Genomic DNA, 6,671 nt, shown 5'->3' with positions numbered 1-6,671 from the left:
ATTCTGTTTTGTTCCGAAATCTTGTACCGGAAACATTTGATAGTATTATCCAAAATAATCAATGTATTTCTTCATTAATTCGTTTTTAATGAAATTTTATTAAAAATTACCTCCCTTAGCATATCACTTTCTATGGCAATGACAATTCGACACATATTGATTAAGTGGTTTTTTTTCTTTCTTTTAATATTAAAAGATAACTCGATATCTTCTAATTATAATTGGAATTCATACATATAGGATACTTTATATGCAGTGGATGAAGTAAAGATAGCACAGTGTAATGACAGATTGTTTCATAACTAACAGAATCATAACCTGAAAAAATACAACAATATCAATGATTTGTATCTATAACATCAGATAATGTAATCTGCTGCATTCTCCTCAGTCATTGTTTTCTTGATGTTTACCAAGAAATGGACAACAGCAAATGTGTAAATGTTATGTCAGGTTTGAAAGGCTATACATAAATGTACCATATACCAATTCAATCAATGATTACATAATTAATGTAGACATCACGAAGTAAACTGTCATACCTGTTATGTATTATTTTCATCAATTGTCAAATTAGTAACATAGTGTACATGTCTCTACAGATACATGTATTTCAAACCTGAATATTCACATTACTCAGTAATTTTTGGGTAGGATTTTTCTAAATGAGTACTGAACATTATTTTTAAAATAATGCATTTTTCCAGGGATCAAATAACCGATTTAGTTTTTAGGACTCATTCTGAATTCCTATCAAATATTTGGAGACAGCCTTAATATTTTCTCTGGACTTTGTGACATGAACACCTCCTCCGGGTTCAGAAAATACTTTCTGAACACCGTCTAGCCCCCCTCTGGTCTAGTCAGTTTCGAATGTGACATGTTAAGGGTACTTCCTGCCATTTTACGTGCCATATCTACATTAAACACTTTTCCACAAACTAAGGACTGCAGTGAAGGCATGATCTTCCTCACACGTTTGGAATATTCAGGCAATTCAATGGCATATTGAACTGAAAAAGTTGCATCCTTATAACAAACATTGCTGATGTCCAATTGACTTTCTTCCAGCACTTTCTGTAGTGCAAGCATATCTGCTAAAGCATCATAGTTCTTACCCGTTACACTCTTGAATAGGATTTAATGTGTATAAGACATCATTCCAGGTTTGCCAATTCTAAAGAGAAGTTTCCTATCGAGGAAACCTTGTACTCCACTCTCTTCCAAAAACGCTGGTAAGTTTCCCACATATTTCTAGTGCATTTAGTAATAAAGGGCAGTCGAATGTCTTGATGTCAATATAAACAGGTGAACTTTGCCTCGGTATAAAAGCCAGAAGAGAATCAATTGCATTTGATATTGAAACAGCATTGACCGCTTTACTGTGGTGATACAGCTTTCCATTCCAAAGAGAAACAGCTTTCCATTCCAAAGAGAAACAGCTTTCCATTCGAAAGAGAAATACCAGTTATTGTGGATGCAGCCATGCTTATTGGAATCTTAGGAATGACGAAGGTACTCCAGTGATCTTCTCCAGAGTAATGTGTGAGGTCCGAGCTGAAATATAATAACACCTGAATAATAGTGTAAAGTAATCAGTTAGATGTGTATACGTTAATTAACTGTTTATATACACATTTTGAATTGATTTGTGACTTTACCAATTTCCTGTGAGTAGTGTAGGACTTGGACACAATATATACAACAATAATGACAGTCTGTTCATCATGGTTTGGTCCAAGATAAATTGGAATATTTTGAATATGTTAAACATAAATTTTAAATATCAATATTTATATTTGCATGTGTAAAACTTACCATGCCTACATGTACTGACTTACCCAAACCTGTACTCTCAAGGTCAAAGAACACCAGTTTCACTGATGATGGAAGCTAACTACAGGCTGCCTGTCTAGGGGGCATGATTGGAGAGGAAATTTCAGTGATTTCTGCAGTCTTTTTCAATGCCACTCCTGTATAGCTTGAACCTCCTTTGTGGCACTTATCTGTGTTCTATAACATAAAAATGTGTTGCCTTCATTTGAAATGTTTAAAAAGAGGTGCCGGTATAAACATAATATTAATTCTAATTCATTTGCGATGTAATACAGCATTTGATTGGTCAGTCAAAATAATTTCTGACAGTATAACCACTACTTTCCGTCCGCAAATTTCTCATTTGCATATGAATCCCGGATGGCGATTTTTAAAGACGTGTATGCTACAAAGTTCAAAATGCAGTAGGGTTATCCCATACTTCAAGACAATCTACAGTATTTTTCATATGTATACTAGTTAAAGTACATTCAGCTTTTTCAAGAAATTGCCATGTTACAAAGAGGTAAAGCCATGTGTATTTGCGACATTTTTAAAGATTCCCTGTGCTTAAATCGTGTTATAATGATTGTTGTTAATGGAATTATAAAATTATTTATTACCTTAATTTTTGCTGACAGACCAAAGTATCCGTAGCATGTGACAGCTGAACTGGCAGTCCACATTTACAACAGGCTGCCAGTGCATCGGCCAGATCCCCCAACTCAACCACTCGTCTGCCTTCCCTCCAACTCTAGACTTTCTTAAATTCTCGGTCATTAAAACCACCATCCATTATTATGTCAGTGGTAAACGGCATAGCGCTAGAAATATACTGATGATCGTGTTCTACACTACTTGAACTTTCCTCGTCATTTTCACGCAAAGTCATGAAATTGTCGTCTGCACCATGATGTTTCGATGTTTAGTTTCGGAACAATATCTCAAACGATTTTGCTGTTTTTAGTTTTTAAACCCTACCTTCAACTTAACCTTACCAATTTCTATCGTATCTCTTTTTCTCGTGTATGTTTACAAACAGACAAACAAAGAAATTATAAACAGATGAAGAAGTAGCTCTCGCAGTTTGATGAAAAATTGACAGCTCTTTGTTTATGTTTCCCAACGATTACGCCGACAATCTTTTCAGAGACCTCAGTCTTCAAACCGTCAACGGCGATTGCTGCGATTATTCAGTTTAAGGTGGAAAAATGAACTCGCTAATGCTACTATTGTAGGATGCATTGCAGTGTGAATTTTTCATTGGTTGATCGATACAGTGTCTAACACATAAACCAAAAGGCGGAAATCCTCACGACCATAAACCCGGACAGTAGGCATAAAAAGTCTCACTAATTAACTTTTTAAAAAATCCCATTGAAATAAGTGAATTAGACAAACTGATTAATTGGTCCTATTACAATCTTCACAACTTTATCAATACATCACGCTATCATATATGGTTCAAGACGAGACAATATTCGAAAAGCTCTCTGGGATTAAAGTTGTATATGAAATATTGCTATCATTCAGCATTTCCACCAAATAGTCAGTTTTGTATTCAGTGATGTGTTTAAATGTGCACGATGACTTTGAAGTAAACACGCTAGAAAAAAAACACAGAAAATTATAGGCATGTTTAAATATTGGTTTCTGGTCCTATTAACCGGGGATGAATATTTTTTCATATGACAATTGTAGTTCAGTTTTTATCAATAAAGGCAATTTATTTTGTTGCAACTTGCACATCAACTCGTAGAAATAAAAAACAAATTCAGAGCCTGTGAATGTTATATGGTGTACCATTTTAGGTAATCATTACCAAACAATGGATACCATGTCGCTTCAAGTTTTAGCGTTTTATTTTTAAAAAGAAATTACTTAGAGTGAAAATAATCCTGAAAATGAACAACCATGGTATTTTTGTGAATAATAAAGAAACTGTCTAGATATATGATCAACATTTTTATATATCGTTAAAAAACTGTCATAATTGGAAAAGCGTCACGTTAGGTCAGTACAACACTTAAAGACAACTGTTCCGCGGATATGACAATAACAACGTGTACAGTTCCTACAAGGCGGAACTCAGTAAAACAAAATCCATTAAAATATATACATTTCACATGTTGATTGTTACTATAATATGTATCTTCATAATTGTATTAATTCTACGTCACAATTGTCACACCACGGAACTACTCAATTGAATACTGAAATATTATTTCACATTACATGGGTCTTTTTTTTTAAAAAAAATCTTCTGCTCTCTTGCGATTTTCTTGCTCTCTTATTCTTCTTTCTTTTCCTGAACGCTCTGTTTTTCCTTTAAAATATCGTCACTTGTCAGGAGACGATGTGACGTGTTTCGTTTCGTTTTTAGCTCACCTGGCCTGAAGGGCCAAGTGAGCTTATACTATACCATGGTGCAGCGATCGTCGTCCATCTGTCCGTCGTCTGGCGTCCGGCATCAATATTTTACTTAAAAACAACTTCTTCTTAATAACCAAAAGGCCTAGGGTGATGATATTTGGCCAGAAGAAAACTAGGATGAAGGGCTACCAAGTTTGTTCAAATAAATGACCTTCTTTTTTCAAGGTCACAGTGGTCAATTGTCTTAAAAAATCTTGATACAACTTCTCCTGAATAACTAAGAGGCCTAGGCTAATGATATTTGGCCAGTAGCTTGCTGGGATAACGGGCTACCAGATTTGTTCAAATGAATGACCTTGACTTATATTCAAGGTCACAGGGGTCAAATATGTTAGAAACCTTTAAACAACTTCTTCTGAATAACTAAGAGGCCTAGGGTTAAGGTATTTGGCCAGTAGCATGCTGGAAAAAAGGGACACCTAGTTTGTTCAAATGAATGACCTTGACTTATATTCAAGGTCACAGGGGTCAAATATGTTAAAAACCTTTAAACAACTTCTTTTGAATAACTAAGAGGCACAGGGTTACGATATTTGGCCAGTAGCATGCTGTGATTAAGGGCTACCAAGTTTGTTCAAATGAATGACCTTCGTCCATTTTCCGGGTCACAGTGGTCAATATATGTTTAAATCTTTAAATGTCTTGTTCTGTATAACCAGTAGGTCCAGGGTTATGATATTTTGCCAAAAGCATGCTGGGTTGGAAGACTTTAAACTCTGTTCAACCTAATATCCCTGTTCGACAATCAAGGTCACACGCGTCATATGTTTAAATCTTTTAATAGGTTCCCATGAATCAAACACTGATATTCTGCCTGTAGCTGTATTTTAGTCCTCTTTTAAGATTACAAGTGTGAGATTAATACCAGGTGAGCGATTTAGGCCCATTGGGCCTCTTGTTTATTTGTGGTTTCCCCTTTAACAACCTTTGGAGGAAGGCGCATATGTTCTATTCAGTGGTCCAAAATGTGCCATGGACGGAGGCAGAGGTTTTCCCCTTGGCTATAAACATTGGTGGCATATATCTACCCTCGGCATTGACACATGCCATTACTGGTGATGTTTGTCCTGTTATTTGTCGTCCTCCCCACAACATTACGCGCGCACTTTTCTGCTATTACCCGCACAGGGCTGTGTTCAAAATTTCGTCCGGTTTCGTCGCAATTCCTTATTTGGGCGGGTCGGTTCTTTATGTTAAGTCGATCCAGTACATTGCCTAAATCATTTATGTACTTCTGCTCTAGTAGAAGCCAACTTTTCCGGTTTTCAAATGGTCAATTCAGGGTGTCTTTTTTTTAAGTCCTTCCCACCACTGTTTTGGAGGTGTAGTCTTTTTAAACGGCGTTACTCTAAAAAGCTTGCACAGATCACCGGTTCTCACCAGCAGTTGTTTCCTACTTATTCCAATTCTCTGCCGGGACGCCTCTTTTACAGGTTCAACAATTTTATTCTCTATAGTCTCTGAAAGGGCAGGTTTTTGTACCGGGTGAGCATCTATGGCGGATTTTTCTGTAATTCTGTCATACAGGGTAGATTTTGGGACGCCAAATGTTCCCGCTGCCTTCCTAATAGACATGGCCCCGCTCTTCACAGATTTTACAGCATGTTCTAAATATGACCCATCATATTTGAGTTCTGGTCCCCTTCTGTGTTTTGTTTTATTTTTTCTTGGCATCTAAAAAATGAAAAAAAAATGATATAAAAATCATTAAGATTGTGCTCCTCACTTATCATTCACCAAACATGTATTTATATATGTTCTGTATAATCTACATATATATATTATAGATTAACAATGCATTTGATATATATATATGTTTATTGGACGATCCCTAATGTTTCAATTTGTTTTTAAATTGTCAAATTAACAACTATATACCTTCAGCATTGTTTAACGTCTGGTCTAGAAGTGTGTCCGAAATTAACTGACCACATATCAATTGTGTCATTTAAACTCGGACAGTGTATTATTTGTATTTTTTCTTATATTTTGTACATATTTTTTTTTATGTGTTAGAATAATAAATAAAAACATATTTAACAAAAGAATCACATACTACAAATATAATGCCCTTAAAACTTGCCTTATTTCACTCCTAGGATGTTTTACACTTAACACGTTATCCTTGAAATTTTCCGGGCTGAAGATTATGTATCACGTGGTTGTCAGGGAAAAAACCGATTTTACCGGCATCCGATCCGTTTTCTATTTTCGCCCTCTTTAGAATCCGTTTCCGGTTTTGTCATAGTCACACAAACGATGAAATCAGTGACAAAAAACAACAAACGCTAGACATAATTGAAAGGATACGAATTTACATGCTTGTCCGAGATTACAAGGATATATATATAGCAACAGTGCAATCACGTTGCGGCCCTTCTTCGGCTTTTTCATTTGATCAGTTGAAGAATATGGACATGGGT

General features: G+C 35.6%; 1 pseudogene; it reads right to left on the bottom strand.

The window, feature by feature from the left end:
- Positions 1-843: 843 nt before the first annotated feature.
- Positions 844-5,823, bottom strand: LOC110442872 (annotated as a pseudogene).
- Between the last annotated feature and the right edge of the window lie 848 nt (positions 5,824-6,671).

The sequence above is a fragment of the Mizuhopecten yessoensis genome, unplaced genomic scaffold (genome assembly GCF_002113885.1).
Source record: "Mizuhopecten yessoensis strain PY_sf001 unplaced genomic scaffold, ASM211388v2 scaffold716307, whole genome shotgun sequence".
Lineage (NCBI taxonomy): Eukaryota > Metazoa > Mollusca > Bivalvia > Pectinida > Pectinidae > Mizuhopecten > Mizuhopecten yessoensis.
This window is presented reverse-complemented; position numbering and strand designations above follow the sequence as displayed.